This window comes from Dermochelys coriacea, chromosome 1 (assembly GCF_009764565.3).
Source record: "Dermochelys coriacea isolate rDerCor1 chromosome 1, rDerCor1.pri.v4, whole genome shotgun sequence".
Taxonomy (NCBI): domain Eukaryota; kingdom Metazoa; phylum Chordata; order Testudines; family Dermochelyidae; genus Dermochelys; species Dermochelys coriacea.
This window is the reverse complement of record NC_050068.2, coordinates 273,301,395-273,319,460: the sequence shown is the minus strand read 5'-3', so window position 1 is coordinate 273,319,460 and position 18,066 is coordinate 273,301,395. Positions and strand designations below refer to the sequence as shown.

The 18,066-nt window shown below is 40.8% G+C and overlaps 1 protein-coding gene across 9 annotated transcripts in view; it reads right to left on the bottom strand.

The window, feature by feature from the left end:
- The window catches only part of ATP2B1 (ATPase plasma membrane Ca2+ transporting 1), a 135,044-nt gene that overhangs the window by 113,814 nt on the left and 3,164 nt on the right, over positions 1-18,066 (bottom strand). The window lies entirely within an intron of this gene.

Genomic DNA, 18,066 nt, shown 5'->3' with positions numbered 1-18,066 from the left:
GTGCTCACTACATTATTAAAAATATTTGCACTGTAAAAATGATAAAGAAATAGCATTTTTCAACTTACCTCATACAAGTGCTGTAGTGCAATCTCTATCATGAAAGTAAAGCAGTACTTGTGGCACCTTAGAGACTAACAAATTTATTAGAGTATAAGCTTTCGTGAGCTACAGCTCACTTCATCGGATGCATTTGGTGGAAAAAAAACCAGACTAACACGGCTGCTACTCTGAAACCTGTTATCATGAAAGTGTAATTTACAAATGTACTTTTTTTTTTTGTTACATAACAGCACTCAAAAACAATGTAGGCTCTAAGGTTTTGCAAGTCCACTCAGTCCTGCTTCTTGTTCAACCAATCACCAAGACAAACAAGTTGGTTTACATTTACAGGAGATACTGCTGCCTGCTTCTTATTTATGTCACCTGAAAGTGAGAACAAGCATTCGCATAGCACTTTTGTAGCTGGATATGCTAAACATCCATATGCCCCTTCATGCTTCCACCACCATTCCACAGGAACTGCTTCCATGCATATGATGCTCGTTAAAAAAAAAAAATATATATGTTAATTAAATTTGTGACTGAATTCCTTGCAGGAGAATTGTATGTCTCCTTTTCGGTTTTACCCACATTCTGCTATATATTTCATGTTAGAGCAGTCTCAGAAGATTACCCACGTTTGTTTTAAGAACACTTTCACGGCAGATTTCAAAAAAACACAAAGAGGGTACCAACGTGAGATTTCTAAGGATAGATACAGCTCTCGCCCCAATGTTTAAGAATTGGAAGTACCTTTCAAAATCTGAGAGGAATTAGGTGTGGAACATGCTTTCAGAAGTCTTAAAAGTGCAACACTCCAATGCGGAAACTATAGAACACGAACCACCAAAAAAGAAAATAAACCTTCTGCTAGTGGCATCCGACTCAGATAATGAAAATGAATATGCATCAGTCTACTCTGCTTTGGATCGTTATTGAGCAAAAACCATCATCAGCATGGACGCATGTATTCTGGAATGGCGGCTGAAGCATGAAGGGACATGAACAGGGCCGGTGCAACCACAAGGCAAACTAGGTAGTCGCCTAAGGTGCCAATTGGTTGGGGGCGGCCAAAAGTGTGCTCTGGGGAGGCGGTGGAGCGGAGGTGAGCTGCGGCAGGGGGGCAAGGGGAGGGCTGCGTGCAGAGGAACCGCTCCCCGCCCCAGCTCACCTCTGCTCCGCCTCCTCCCCTAAGCACGCCGTCCCGCATTGCTTCTCTCCCTCCCAGGCCTGCGGTACCAAACAGATGATTGGTGCCTCAAGCCTGGGAGGGGGGAGAAGCAGAGCGGCAGCGGTGTACTCAGGGAGGAGGCGCAGCAGAGGTGAGCTGGGGCAGGGAGCTGCTGCATTGTGGGGAGTTGCCACGCGCGGCCCCCTGAGCCAGGGGAGGCAACTGGGAGCTGCCACGGCGGGGGGGGGGGGGCAGCACCTCAAGGCCGGGGTAGGGATGGAAATTGTTAAAATCATGGAGGAATTCCTCAAGGGCTTCCTTTCCATGGGTCCAGATGATGACGATCTCATCAATGTAGCACAAGTAGAGTAGGGGCATTAGGGGACGAGAACTGAGGAAGCGTTGTTCTAAGTCAGCCATAAAAATGTTGGCATACTGTGGGGCCATGCGGGTACCCATTGCAGTGCCGCTGATTTGAAGGTATACATTGTCCCCAAATGTGAAAGAGTTATGTGTGAGGACAAAGTCACAAAGTTCAGCCACCAGGTTTGCTATGATACTGTTCGTGATGGCTTGTAGTCCATCTTTGTGTAGAGATCTTCTACATACATAGTGGCTAGGATAGTGTTTTCAGGAAGGTCACCAATGGATTGTAGTTTCCTCAGAAAGTCAGTCAGTCAGTGGTGTCTCGAAGAAAGCTGGGAGGGCTGGTCGCATAGGGTCTGAGGAGGGAGTCCACATCGCCAGACAATCCTGCTGTTAGGGTGTCAATGCCTGAGATGGGGCATCCAGGATTCCCAGGTGTAAGGATCTTGGGTAGCAGATAGAGTACCCTTGGTCGGGGTTCATGGGGTGTGTCTGTGTGGATTTGTTCTTGTCCTTTTTCCAGGGAGTTTCTTGACCAGATGGTGTAGTTTCTCCTCAGTGGGATCAGAGGATAATGGTTTGTAGAATGTGACGGAGAGCTGCCTAGCAGCCTCTTGTTCATATTCCGATCTATTCACGATACCGACAGCACCCCCGTGTCAGCCTTTTTGATGTCAGAGTTGTTTCCAAGGTTGTGGATGGCATTGTGTTCTGCACGGCTGAGGTTGTGGGGAAAGTGATGTTGCTTTTCCACAATTTCAGCCTGTGCACGAGGGCGGAAGCACTCTATGTAGAAGTCCAGTCTGTTTCGACCTCCAGGAGTCCACTGTGACAGGGTCGTGCCAGCTGGCTACAGAAGAGTAATAGAAGGCAGATATATTAGCCCCAGGTTAATTAGGTCCCTTGTTCCTGGGTAAGGTAACAGGGAAGGTTCCAGAAAAATCAGGAACCTTCTGGAAACAATTAAGACAGAGAGCTGATTAGAACACTTGCAGCCAATCAAGAAGCTGCTAAAATCAGTTAAGGCAGGCTAATAAGGGCACCTGGGTTTAAAAAGGAGCTCACTTCAGTTTGTGGTGCGCATGTGAGGAGCTGGGAGCAACAGGTGCTAAGAGCTCAGTCAGAACGCAGACTGTTGGAGGACTGAGGAGTACAAGCATTAATCAGACACCAGAAAGAAGGTCCTATGGTGAGGATAAAGGTGTTGGGAGGAGGCCAAGGGGAAGTAGCCCAGGGAGTGGTAGCTGTCACACAGCTGTTTCCGGAGGCACTCCAGACAGCTGCATTCCACAGGGCCCTGGGCTGGAACCCAGAGTAGAGGGCGGGCCAGGGTTTCCCCCAAGTCTCCCAACTCCTGGTCAGACACAGGAGAAGTTGACCTGGACCGTGGGTTCACGAAAACAGACAAACTGAGGGCTGTTGTGAATCTCCGAGGCTAGCAAATCTGCCAATAAGTGCAAGACCCATCAAGATAGAGGAGGAACTTGGTCACACCACCCAGAATCCTTCTTTTTCTAGTGTTGGTAGGAAGGTCTCTGTGGGTTAGTATGCTGTTCAGAGGTGTGTTGGAAATATTCCTTAAGTCGGAGACATCGAAAAATAGGATTCTAGGTCACCACAGAACTGTACCATGTCTGTGGGGGTGGAGGGGCAGAAGGAAAGGCCCCGAGATAGGACAGATTCTTCTGCTGGGCTAAGAGTATAGCTGGATAGATTAACAATATTGCTGGGTGGGTTAAGGGAACCACTGTTGTGGCCCCTTGTGGCATGTAGTAGTTTAGATAGCTTAGTGTCCTTTTTCTTTTGTAGAGAAGTGAAGTGTGTATTGTAAATGGCTTGTCTAGTTTTTGAAAAATCCAGCCACGAGGAAGTTTGTGTGGAAGGTTGTTTTTTTTATGAGAGTATCCAGTTTTGAGAGCTCATTCTTAATCTTTCCCTGTTTGCTGTAGAGGATGTTGATCAGGTGGTTCTGCAGTTTCTTTGAGAGTGTGTGGCACAATCTCTCAACATAGTCTGTGTGGTATGTAGACTAATGGATTTTTTTTTACCTTCAGTCGTTTTGGTATGATGTCCATCTGTTTGCATTTGGAAAGGAAGATGATGCCTGTCTGTAGCTGTAAGAGTTTTTTTTTCCCCATGGGATTGATAGATTTCCACTCCATACAGCTAAATTCAGTGCGTTCAATAATGACAGGTTTCAGAGTAGCAGCCGTGTTAGTCTGTATCTGCAAAAAGAAAAGGAGTACTTGTGGCATCTTAGAGACTAAGATTAATTTGAGCATAAGCTTTCACGACCTACAGCTCACTTCATCAGACGCATGCAGTGGAAAATACAGTGTGGAGATTTTATATACACAGAACATGAAACAGTGAGTGTTACCATACACACTAACAAGAATCATCAGGTAAGGTGAGCTATTACCAGCAGGAGAGCAGGGGGGAAAAAACCTTTTGTAGTAATAATCAAGGTGGGCCATTTCCAGCAGTTGACAAGAGCATCTGAGGAACAGTGGGGGGAGGGGGGGGAAGAGGGGGAAATAGATTTACTTTGGGTAATGACCATCCACTCCCAGTCTCTATTCAAGCCTAAGTTAATTGTATCCAGTTTGCAAATTAATTCCAATTCAGCAGTCTCTCATTGGAGTCTGTTTTTGAAGCTTTTTTGTTGAAGTATAGCCACTCTTAGGTCTGTGATCGAGTGACCAGAGAGATTGAAGTGTTCTCCAACTGGTTTTTGAATGTTATAATTCTTGACGTCTGATTTGTGTCCATTCATTCTTTTACGTAGAGACTGTCCAGTTTGGCCAATGTACATGGCAGAGGGGCATTGCTGGCACATGATGGCATATATCACATTGGTAGATGCGCAGGTGAACGAGCCTCTGACAGTGAGGTTGATGTGATTAGGCCCTATGATGGTGTCCCCTGAATAGATATGTGGGCAGAGTTGGCAACGGGCTTTGTTGCAAGGATAGGTTCCTGGGTTAGTGGTTCTATTGTGTGGTTGCTGGTGAGTATTTGCTTCAGGTTGGGGAGCTGTCTGTAAGCAAGGATTGGCCTGTCTCCCAAGATCTGTGAGAGTGATGGGTCGTCCTTCAGGATAGGTTGTAGATCCTTGATGATGTGTTGGAGAGATTTTAGTTGGGGGCTGAAGGTGATGGCGAGTGGCATTCTGTTATTTTCTTTGTTAGGCCTGTCCTGTAGTAGGTGACTTCTGGGTACTCTTCTGGCTCTGTCAATCTGTTTCTTCACTTCAGCAGGTGGATACTGTAGTTGTAAGAATGCTTGAGAGAGATCTTGTAGGTGTTTGTCTCTATCTGAGGGGTTGGAGCAAATGCGGTTGTATCGTAGAGTTTGGCTGTAGACAATGGATCGTGTGGTGTAGTCTGGATGAAAGCTGAAGGTAAATATAGCAGTCAGTAAGTTTCTGGTATAGGGTGGTGTTTATGTGACCATCGCTTATTAGCACAGTAGTGTCCAGGAAATGGACCATTTGTGTGGATTGGTCTAGGCTGAGGTTGATGGTGGGATGGAAATTGAGGAATTCCATCATGATTTCAACAAGGGCTTCTTTTCCATGGGTCCAGATGATGAAGATGTCATCAACGTAGCGCAAGTAGAGTAGGGGCATTAGGAGACGAGAGCTGAGGAAGTTCTAAGTCAGCCATGTAAACAGTTGATGCCACAAAATCATTTATACATACAGGGCCAATTTATTTGCCATGATTGCTTCCAGTCCCTCATCCTCTTTTTTAGCAGTTAAGAGCATGTTGTAGAAAGTATTTCTTTATTGGAATTTCCATCACACAAATTAAGCCATGTTTGAAAACTTGAAACTGATCTATTCCCTGGCCCCTTCCTCAAGGACACAAGGGTTGCAGAGGTTTAACCTTAGAACCACACTTTTTAGTTAAACGGGTTCAAATTTGTATGTAGACAACACCAGAACATTCATGCTGATTTCTGCACTAGTTTAAACTTAAAATTATATCAGATTAACAGCCACTGCGAAATATAGCGATCTTGTGTAAACAGAAAAGTTGCTTTTAAAACTGGTTTTAGTTATTGTAGTTTCTTCACATAAATTTAAGCAGATGTGTGTCTAGAGCAGGAGTGGTCAAACTTTTTGGCCTGAGGGCCACATTGGCGTTCCAAAACTGTATGGAGGGCCAGGTAGGGAAGGCTGTGCCTCCCCAAACAGCCTGGCCCTCGCTCCCTCCCAGTTCCTGTCCCCCTCAGAACCCCCCACCCATGCAACCCACCCTGCCCTGTCTCCCGACTGCCCGGAACCCTATCCACAGCCCTGCCCCCTGACAGGTCCCCCAGGACTCCCACACTTATCCAACCCCTCCGTTCCCCATCCCCCCACCACACCCCTCCTAAACTTCTGCCCCATCCAACTGCCCCCCAGGACCACTGCCCCTTATCCAACCTCCCCCCACACTGCTCCCTTACCATGCCACTCAGAGCCACAGGTCTGACAGCTGCGCCACCCAGCCGGAACTAGCGATGCCACTGTGCTGCCCAGCAGCTCGCAGCCCCACCCCCCCAGGGCACTGGTGGCAGGGTGAGATGAGGCTGTGGGGAGAGGGGAGACAGCAGGGGAGGGGCCACGGGCTAGCCTTCCCAGCTGGGAGCTTAAGGGCTGGGCAGGACAGTCCCACAGGTTGAATATGGCCCGTGGGCTGTAGTTTGCCCACCTCTGGCCTAAAGGGACAGGTGATGAGATAGGAATAGAGAGGCAGATCAAGTTTTGCATTGAAAGCCTTGAGTGGCTAAATGAATGAAAAATTACTAAATATTTTTGTACTTTCAGAGAGACCAAAGGGACCACTCTTGCACCTGAGTTCTTTCACTATTTTGACAGTTTTGAAACGCAAGTTCTAAGTAAACATGAAGCCAAATATTTTATACCCAACAGTTTTCAGTACAGGCAGAACAGATAGCAATCACTGAGTTTCATATACACAGGATGCTAATTCACTGAGGTTTCAGAGTTGCAGCCGTGTTAGTCTGTATTCACAAAAAGAAAAGGAGTACTTGTGGCACCTTAGAGACTAACAAATTTATTAGAGCATAAGCTTTCGTGAGCTACAGCTCACTTCATCGGATGCATCCGATGAAGTGAGCTGTAGCTCACGAAAGCTTATGCTCTAATAAATTTGTTAGTCTCTAAGGTGCCACAAGTACTCCTTTTCTTTTAATTGACTGAGGTTAACCTATTTATTCAGTTAATTAATGCTGTCTACCAAGATGATTCAAGACAACAGGAATTAGCACACACTTTGATATATTCACCTGGTAAGAGTGGGCATAAGCAAATACCTGCTACCCTCACTAAATGAAGTTCACCTACTTAGATAAAAGATGAATTTCCATATTTTACTACTATTGGTAGTAGTTCTTGAAGTGCTGTTCTAAATTCTCACTTGAGAGCCTTAAAATTTGAAGTAAGTATCCAAGACCACATTCCAAGTGCATACTGACCTGTTAGTGATTACCTGTAAAAGTAGTGCAAGATGATAAAAAAACTACACCCCTATTTTACAGCCAACTTCGCATTGTCTTCAGTGCTAGCTAGATGTTTAACTGCCTTATTTTTTAAATCCAGAACACAGTACACCTTGATTAACATCTAGATTATTAGTAAGGTCTATGCTATTATATTAACAGCCACAAACCAAAACCTGTTTCTCAGATACATGGAGCATAATCAAGGGTTTTTTAAAAAGAAAAAAAAGTAATGCCCTACAGTGGCATATTTAGTTGCTCAGCTACTTTTACAACAAGGTAAACAGCCTGAAGCAGATTCCTCAGTGAAACAGCTGTCAAACTCAGATTTGGTCTACCACTACCAACTTATGTCGGTGTAACTGTATGGCTCAGGGGTATGGAAAATTATACCCACCTAAGCCCTGGTTTCAGACAGCACTATGTCGATAGGAGGGCTTCTCCTGTCAACATAGCTACTGCCTCTCAAGGAGGTGGAGTACCTATGCCCATGGGAACCCGTTGGCATAGTGCCATCTTCACTACTGTAGCAGCACTGTAAATGTAGACAAGCCTTAACTTACAACAATGTAATCAAAGTAGCAAACTAATACTACCTTCTTGCATACAACTATAGGAGTAAATGGCATATTTACCCAATGTATTGCATTTTACATACACAAAATTCAGTATGCTTACAAACTTTTGTCCTACCTCTCTAGTTTTTAGTTCTGAAGTTGACAAGAGCTTCATAAAGATTCCCCAAACACAATACCAACTCTCATTGTGTCCATCCCTTAAAATCCTGGGAAGAGAGGGACAGGCTTTGCAGAATACCCTGAATGAATGAATGAATGAATGAATGAACGAACGATCGGGGTTACTTCAGACTAAGGATAGGCGTGAATGAGAAAAGGAGTACCAGAAGTGAGCACCAATAGTACTCTCCTAACCCTCTTCTCTTTCAGTGTCTGGTCTGGGGACGCCAGCCTGAGTGCCTCTACTGACTGCAACTGCATCAGAATGGCAAGGACTAAAAGAATCTCTCACATATGGTAGCCTTTGATCATTCAGTAATTTATAGATTAAAAAAAACCCATGTCTTAAACTCATCTCAGAAGACTGGTGCAGCTCAAAAGACAACCAATGTCATACATATGGTGAGACACTCCTAAGCAAGAAGGATTTACATTCCACACCAGCTTTAATTTAAAAACTTAAGACCCAAGCTCCTTGTTATTTGCATCCACTTAGCTATCTAAATACACCCCTTAGCACAGAATTTCACACCAGAACTCAAACTTTTGTTTGAATTTCCAAAGCTTATGGTTGCACAGAAAAAAAAAAAGTTGCAAATGTGATGTCTGCCTAAGGCCTTGTCTCTTCTAGAAAAGTTGTGCTGGTTTAACTTGATCAAGGATTTTAAAATCTAAAACAGACTTAACTCTTGCTTAAATTGTTTTAACATGTTCAATAAGGGTTAAATTTGTTTAAGTTAATGCTGATTTAATTAGATCAATTTAAATAACTTTTAAACCAGTGCAACTTTTCTAGATTAGACAATGGTCTTGCATACATGAAAACGCTTCAGTTTATTTTAGGTGTTACTTTAAGTCAGTTTAGTTCAACCAAAGCAAGGGGTCATGTAGATACATTTTAGTTTAAGCCAAATTTACTGTTTTAACTCAAACCTGTTTTTCATCTACTTAAAAACAAGTAAACCTGATTTACATCAAAATAAGAGCATGCACCAGTGTTTTCTCCAGTTTAAAAAAAAAATAGAAGTTAAACTGTGTCTAAAACAGGTGCAAGTCTGGAAGCTGCCTGAAACAATAGCTAAGATATTAATTGCTGCCATTCATCTCAATGAAGTTTTTATTCTAACATATAAAATATGCAAGTGTGTCAACATTAACTACTTTTTTTTTACAGAGCATTTTAACATCCAGCCAGTGTTTATCCCACAAACCTAAAACTGCCTCCCATATCTCCACAGCTTTTAAGAACCCTAACTATCCCTGTTCAACCACCCAAGAAACTTCTGTAAGAGTTATGTATATTTTAATTAAATTCCTCAGTACAATAGAAGTTATGGGGCAATGCAAGTTTTACATAACACTGATGACCCCCTCCCTCTCTCACACACTCTTCAAAAAGAAAAGGAGTACTTGTGGCGCCTTAGAAACTAAAATTTAGCTGAGCATCAGCTTTCATGAGCTACAGCTCACTTCATCGGATGCCACAAGTACTCCTTTTCTTTTTGCGAATACAGGCTAACATGGCTGCTACTCTGAAACCACTCTCTTCAGGCATTCCTGTAATACAAATAAAATATGCTCCAGAGACCATTTCATACTTGATCCAATAGAAAAAAAAATTAAGTTCGAAAATTGAGCCAGCCCCATTCTACTAAAGAATTCTAAAAGAATCAGCTGACCTATGCACACTGCACTAGTTTAATTGTGAGGTGACTACATACAGGATGTAACACTGTAGCAGTGGTTCCCAGGAGAAACTGATTAACTCCTGGCCTTATGTATATTAAGTCTACCCAGAGCTCTGCTTTACTTAACTATCTTGAGAGGGTAGATACAAGTAATTGCAAAAAAGAGCATTTACAATTTACCATATCTTCCACTTGCCTCCCTATCCTACTTGCATCAGTTTAGTCTTCTCCAGATTGACTTTCAGACAGCAAGCCCTTACTACAGCATATCCAAACGTCTACCATTGTAGAAAGCATTTGACAGATGACTGGGTTGGTGAGGTAGAGCTGCATCTCAGACTAATTAATACTGTATTTAACGCCTCTTTACCAATAGAGCTGGGTGAGATCTTTTTCAGCAAGTAATTTATTGGCTGGGAAAAATTTCAATAAACCTAAAGCTATCAGTAAATTCATTAATGTCATATTTGCAAAAAAAAAAAAATTTTTCAGTTTCATCAAAACTGTTTCAGTTGTTTTTTACATAATTGAAACATTTTGATTTTATGGGCTAGAATCCCCAAGTGACCCGCTGAGGAGATGCTGGAGCCAGCCTCATGAGTAAAATCAAGTGATAAGGTGCCTCAACAGAAACGTGGAGGGTCCAGGTTAGATTCCTCTGTTTGTGTGATATGGAGATTTGAACTTGGGTCTTCCATACTGCAGGAGAGTGCAATAGCCACCAAGCTATGTGTTATTCTGGTGTATTGGGGGGGGGTGGAAAGGGGCGGTGGTGGTCCTCAATCCCTCACGAGAAGCTGTTCCACTGTGTTTATAATCAATAGTCAGGATCATTCACTGGACAATTCATAGCATTTGTCATGAGTGGCAAATTAGGCCAAAGAAAGAGGAACACCTTCAACGGGAGAAACTGAGGAAGACACTCACCAGACCATCCCATAGCTCAGTGGCTAGGGTAGTCTCTTGCACTGTAGGAAATCCAAGTTCAAATTCCTTCTCCACATTAGACAGAGGGGGGAAATGCCTCTGCCCCCCAATCTGCACACCACACGAGTACCCTAAACACTGGGTTAACTCTTATAAGGAGATCACCTCTTTGCCCTCTAGCCGTTGTGTGAAACTAATCCTCTTCAGGCATTCTACTAAAAGCAAAAATTGAAACCAAAAATTTCAAGTCTGCTAAAACTATGTGTTTTCTGATTTACATTAATTTTTTTGGGGGTGGGGGGGAACTATTGGCACATCCCAAAAATGAAATTGACTTTTGGAACTGCTAGCAAAAACTGGAAAAAAAATTATTCACCTAGGTCTACTTACTTAATGTGCCTAATGAATATTTGCATACTGCTAAAAGAAGAGAAGAGAGCACCCTGGACAATTCCTCCCAAGAGCCCTCAGGCAGAAGATTAGTTACCAAAAAGCTTTCTGCAGAGATACAAGGTTAGAATTAAGATACTTAAAGGCAGCCCCATCTACAAACACTAGCATTTTCAGGCAAACAAACTATCTCAAAGTTAAGGAGTACTTGTGGCACCTTAGAGACTAAACAAATTTATTAGAGCATAAGCTTTCGTGAGCTACAGCTCACTTCATCGGATGTAGTGAGCTGTAGCTCACGAAAGCTTATGCTCTAATAAATGTGTTAGTCTCTAAGGTGCCACAAGTACTCCTTTTCTTTTTGCGAATACAGACTAACACGGCTGCTACTCTGAAACCTATCTCAAAGGTGAGACTGAATAGATAGAACAGACAGCTCTAACATCAGTACTGACATTACATCCATACATTAGCAGAAGAGGATCTACCAACACAACCAATACAGTCTATGCTATAGCAAGGTCAATATTTTTTCCTTATTGACAAAGGCCAAGCAGATCCAAGGTATCCAAATACATACTGTATTTAACAAATTGTCTCATACCAGCCTTTATTCTAAAAGGGGAGGAGATTACTTTATGCCAGAAGTCTCTCTACACCAGCTTCAAACCTCTGATAAACACTGCTGTCACTGAAGACTGCCAACAGCTATAGGAAAAAAGCAAAAAGCATTACCTATCTTTTTTTTAAAATAGAGATATTAGGAGTAGGGCTGCAATCACTGGGCCCTAAGCAAGCTTACCCTTCTCCCAGCCCAGTGCAGAGGAGAGGCCAAGGCTGGGAGTGGGACTGAGGCTACTCTGCACCTCACCCTGCAGCAGCAGCTCCTGCCCCCATCAGGCAGCTCCACTCACTCAGTTATGGTGTGGCTGCACCTCTGACATGACATGCTTTTACACATTCAAACTCACCTATGTACCAAGGTTCTTTAAGTTATTCACCACAAAACCCTATATTTAACTAAGTTCTTTCAAGCATGACTTATGGCACATCTAAAGTCAAACAAGCCAAGAGTCAATTAAGTGGAATGCAAGCATGGGGAATATTTAAGTGAAAAAGAGCCACAAGATCTGAATAAGACTAAAGATCAACATGACCTTTCAGCATCTAGATCTTAACAACTTGAAAACCTGATAGCAACATAAAGCAACAATGCCCAAATAACCCCCTCTTTTTAAATGCCAACAGTAATGAAAAGTTGTCTGTCAAGTGTTTCTGTTCAGCACTGCAAGAATGTGAAGCAAATAAGGTCCTTGCTCCATAGATCAAGCACTGTACACCAGGTGATCAGAACTGAATAATGTAGTATTCTCTCCTGCCACCTTATCTTTAAGTGAAGGTATAAGGGTACAAGCTAGGGTAGCAGATTACCACGCTCAAAAAGCACTACTGTGGAACCTGTAGATATCTCCTACATCTATTTTGGGATTAACATCATAGCTATCTCTGTGATATAACAAAGTATTCCACCTGTAAGTGACAATATGGAAGGTTTCAAGTTCTTGACACATCTGCATGGGTGAAGGGTCATGCCTCTATTCACCTGAAAGTAGAAGTGACATCCAACCTTCAAGATCATAGATTTCAGCCTAACTTCGCCTCCCCAGAAAGAGTCCTAGCAGAGACCAGACAGTTTGTAGTACTTACACACCAGTGTGAAATATACAGGATTGCGTGCATACAAGATTTTTTGAAGTATATGTATCTACCACACACACACACACACACACACACAATACATTTAAAAATCACCACAACACTCCTATAGATTTTAAAGAGAATGTTGACAAAAAGTAGGATGAAGTTTTCAAAACCACTCAGTCTTAGGAACCCAAATTTCATTTTGAACAGTGACTAGAGGTTCTAAGTCAGTCAAGTGACTGAAAACTTTACCCAAAATGAATTTTAAGTTCCCCTAGTAGCGTTCTGATATAACGCACAACTAAGATGGACAATGCAAGTAAGTTGAGTGTTTCCTTTAACTCTACATTTTGGTTATTGCTAGTTATTTATATATATTTATATCCACCCAAGATTGTATGTCCAACGCAAGATTGTATCATGATCTGTTCACTGTAAGTACTAACAAAAAAGTCCCATGTTTAGAAGTCTTAATTAGCCGTGCATCAAAAACTTGGCACATTTTCTCCTTGTTTGGTATCATCTATTACAGCTATACCATCTTGGTTTGTGGATCTCATGGACTTGAGCAAGATTGGCCTGGTTCTGAATTGTGAAGGATTCTAAAGAAAAAAAAAAAATAAAATAAAATAAAACCAGGCGCTTCAGGAAGTAGCATTCCTCCAAGCCAATACATCAATATAATGTTGGGAGTCACTGTGAGAGATCCTTTTTTCAAATGGGATTTTAAGCAAGCTCTTAACAGTCTACAGCAGAAGTGTCAAATATTTGCAAGCAAGAATGGAATGCTGCATTTAATTAAATCATGGTTTAATGTTCAGGACTAAACACTCCTCAGACAGAGGAATGCCCACTGATATCAGTAAGAGGTCTGTACAGAAATGAAGGGGAGGATATAGTACCTATACAGCAAGATCTAGTTATTGTTTGTTCAGCTCCATGTTACATTCATTGATAAAATATACTTTCCTAATGTCCCATCCTTATTTCTACCTTTTGTTTCTATCCCCTCTTCCTTATTCTTTTGACTCTCCTAGACTTTTCCCTGCATTCCCGTGCAGGAACTACCAATTCCAAACCTAGTCTTCTCCATTCCTATGTCCTACTATCGACTAAGTATTAAAAAGGTAATATTGAGTTTCAGTATTAGAATTTGGCATTAAAAGTCAGATTTTTCAAGGATGGCACAATTCACGTTCCTGCACACATCCTGAAACAATTACTTAGGTAGACATAGCGACATCAGTTTCACTCAGTTGATATTGGGAAGGATGTCTGCAGTCATAAGGACTCGCAACTAAAGTTTTATATCTTAAATTCTGGAAAAATCTACTACTGTTAGGTAAGCTTCACAAAAACATCACATGGACCAATTCCAGCCTTTTGTCTGATGCTCAATGTTGGGGAGTTAATGAGCCTATGTATAAAAACTCTATTGCAGGTCCAAAGCAAGTTAACTGAGTCTTAAGTTCTCCCACTTGCTGTATTCATTGTCATAGTACTTCCTCCTACATTTGTCTCCTAAACTGCTGTACAATGTTGCTGTGCATTGCTGAACAGCTACCATGTTCCACAGAGATACTGAATCCAGTATTATTTATAAGACATTCAGATGCAAGAACCTATGTAGGTTTAAGATTGAGTTAATAACCCTCAGTGTCCCTCCTTATTACAAGTTACATGGTAAAAAACAAAAAAAACCCCACACGTATAAAGTAGGAAACAGCAACTTTTATCTTTTCCCCCAGGACTATTTTTGAGCAAAGATGGAGGAATGGTGAATAAGAAAAGAAGCCTAATGGTAGCTACATTCATCTTATTTTAATATCGGTGATCCAAGTTTCTCATGAGAAAAAGATAGTGTTGCAACCACGCAATATTTAATCACTCAAGAAAATGAGTAACAATAGAATAGCAGAACTCAGTGTTAATAATTCTAAAAATGTTTCAGAAAAGAATGTGTCAATAAAGCAGTTATCCGTCTCTATTTTGATTTTTAGACTGAAGCATCTGGCTTCCAATAAGCAGCAGCACTGATTTCATTGTAAAGCCAGATGAACAAAACATGATCAGCAATACATATTTTGCCCTATTTTAACATTTATCATTTTTGTGCCATAAAATAAAAGTGGTACCTTCAAGAGGGAAGTTATTCAGTACAGTAAACCGAAGTAAGGACTAGAGTTCTAGAGAACTCATTTCAAGACGAGTGAATTTTGGGCCCACCATAGTAGGTTACTAGAAACTGCTAGTCTTGATTTGTAAGCAAAATACAGTCACCTAGTTGATAAAACCACAGAAATTAGGATAGGAAGATGTTTGATTATGGAATATTAATACAACAGTTTAATTAAATCTATTGTAAAAATGCAGCTGGATCATAGAAGCAAGCGTTTAAGATTACTAAAGAGACTATCTGCAATTAGATTTTAATTTAAGACTGTACTGATTCTCTTTTGGGGAGCAAACTTGTTACCAATCTCTTAGTTAGCACTTTGACAGATTCATGGTATTTTCTCTTGTCATATAAAGTTTACATTTACGAGCCTAGAGACAAAGTCTGCTTATCTTCCTCAATTAGTTTACTTTGAGCTGGAACCAGTTTCAGTTACCAAAACAGAATATACACCCTTGTTACACCTCATCGTTTAAAGGAGAAACAGCACAATACAATGAAGATAGAACTGTTCTAATAGTGTATATCCTAAAAAATTTAATTCACATACAGGAAGTATTTAGAAATATTAAATATATGCAACAAGATTAAGAATTTCTCTTTATATTTAATTTAGAAAATTTACAAAATTGAAGTGGTTAAGGACATAGTAAACTAGTAGTTCAAAAATAATGTTACATTTTAACAATGTAGGGCTCTCTTGTTTATGTTGCAGTTTTATGAAAAGACTAATATCCATCAAAAATTTGCACACTCAAATGTCTGTCTGAAGTTCTACTGCGCTGAGGTCAGTGACATTTTAGTTGTCTTCTAAAGAATACTTGAGTGCCATTAATATTTACCCTATATTAATGAGAGAAATTTGAATTGGAAAAGACTAGGTTATATTATCCATCTATGTGCCAACAAAGAATTATTCCCTATGGCATAATTTTAACTGCTTTACACAGTCCATTTTGCAGTTACTCAGGCAGCATAATTTCTACCACATCCCCTAGGTGTACTATTCCCCCAAGTCTAGTAGTTCCTTAACTAGGTGGTGGTAGTCATGTTAGTTTTAAAGATTTTCCTTCACTCATTTTTATCCCAATTCTCTAGATCGTATCACCTAAAGCCACCTCAATTTCTTCTCCTTCCTTGGCATTTCCATCCTTTGAGTACTTGCACTTATCTTCTCCCTTTGTGTCTAGCCAAACTGTATATTTGAACCATTCAGAACATATAAGTAAACAGCTTAGAGTTGTTTCATTATGTTAAATCTTCATAAGCATTTACAAGTTTACCTTAGCAGAGGTCTTACAGCATTTTTCAGAAGTTCAGCCAAAAAAAAAAAAAATTAAAACTATAATGCAGCAACTGAAATCGTCAAATTTAACATCTGACAGGTTCTACCTATATTGCTTATAAATTAAGAGCTAGTGACACTAGACAAGATTCCGTTTAAATTCCCAAGCAAGTTTTTAAGATAAAAGTGATGAAGAATAATGTCATAATACCTAGAAAAATAGCAAGAGTTGGGTAAAGCATAAGTCCCTGTAAAACATATTTCATTTGACTTGCATCAAAGGTGAAGATTAATTTTGTGGTCCTAATTATCCACAGCATAAGCAGCATATTTGACAGTCTCTGCTCAGTAGGAATTTAACTAATATAGTAAGGTGTTGCAGTTTAGAATTGGGGTACACTGGAATACTGCCTAGAAGGAAGGAAAAGTGTTTTGCCTATATTAGTGGTGGTTTGGACCCATTAGTCTCCTACTACTTGAGCACAAATGGAATTCTGATCTAGGTGAAAAACCTGAACTACCATCACAGTTGCCTGCTACCAGTAAAGGGAAATGAGGAGTGATAGGGAAATAAGCAACCCACAATGCTGGTTCCAAATCTGCAATTTCACATTTTAAAGCATGGGGGTGGGGGGGTAAAAGCTATTTTTGTACTCTACTATTCAGTGCCACTTCTTCCACTTATGCACTAAAAAAAAAAAGTTTCCATTTATTATGCCATAAGTATTTAAGTTTAGTACGCTGGAAGCCATTTCTGCCAAGAGAATCACCGATGACTTAGATATACAAAAAGTTTACTCCTTGTCCAAATTTTGGATTTATGGTATTTGGAAAAATTCCTGAAAAGCTTTAAAAAAAATAAACTATTAATTCTGAACAATTTTTTCCACTAGCTATAGTAAGAGTTACTGCCTGCTTTCTAAATGGAACAGAAAAAAATGGCAAATGAAACTATCAAGATCATTTAACAAAGTTTTTTAAACTCTCAATTGCTGAAGCACCTGTAAACATTTACAGCTGTGTTTTTTCCAGAGAGCTGCACACTGCTGTACCTCTTCCCACAAGTATTTTGTTTAAAATGATGAGCTATTAAGGGGTATAACTTATTTGGACTTCATTCCCAGAAAATGCTTTATAATTTTTGCTGAGGGACCACTTAAGAGTCTTCCAGAACCCCACCCCCACCATGCTTTGGGCCCAGATACTAATGACCCCTTCCCTTAAGCTAAGGTGCAGGAGCTTTAAATGTAATTAACACAACACAAGTTCACATAATGCTTTGTTTACAAGATAAGCTTTGGATTTTTGATAGGTTGCTCTTTAAAAAGTTATCCAAAGTTAAGTTATGCTGAAAGCAGCATAAAATAATTCAGTCTTAGAGGACTTCAGACTGTAGGTTGTTTCTTTTGTCTTCTATTTTTTGGGGGGGGGGATTAATATAAAAATACCTGTAACAATTGTTACTGTATAACTTTCATCCTTCTCATATTTAAAGTTTACAAAAAACTAAAAAGAAGAAATATTGAAATGGATTACACTGTAACAAGTTGCATGCCGAGTTCCGAACACTGTCCTTAATTCACCCCCACAATGGCAGTGTAGATCAAATTAAAACTGGCCACTATTCAGAGACCCTTACATTAATAGCTAGTCAGTCAAATTGAGACATCCGGGACACTTCTTAGCCCTAAATGTCCTAGTTTTGACAAATTAAGGCAGAGGCTGCTAGTTATTTTGGTAGTAATCACTTACATTGCCAGGGGAAAAATATGATAAATAAAATGCTTCCAAGGTCATGAGCATAAGCTTTATTACCTAGGTTTCCAAGCAAGCTTCTTCCTGAAATCCTATCAGAGTTCTTCTAACTTCTAGACTTCCACATCAGCAGGGAAAATAAAATTGCTCTGACAGTGAGATATTCTTCCAGTCACCATCTTCTGAATGCCCCCCGCCCATCCCCTCACACTCCAGAACGAACAGCAGCACTTCCTTCTACCACAGGCAGCAATCATCCCCCAGTATTAAGGCCTCTTCATAAACTCATTTGGTGTAACATCCAAAGGTTACATACA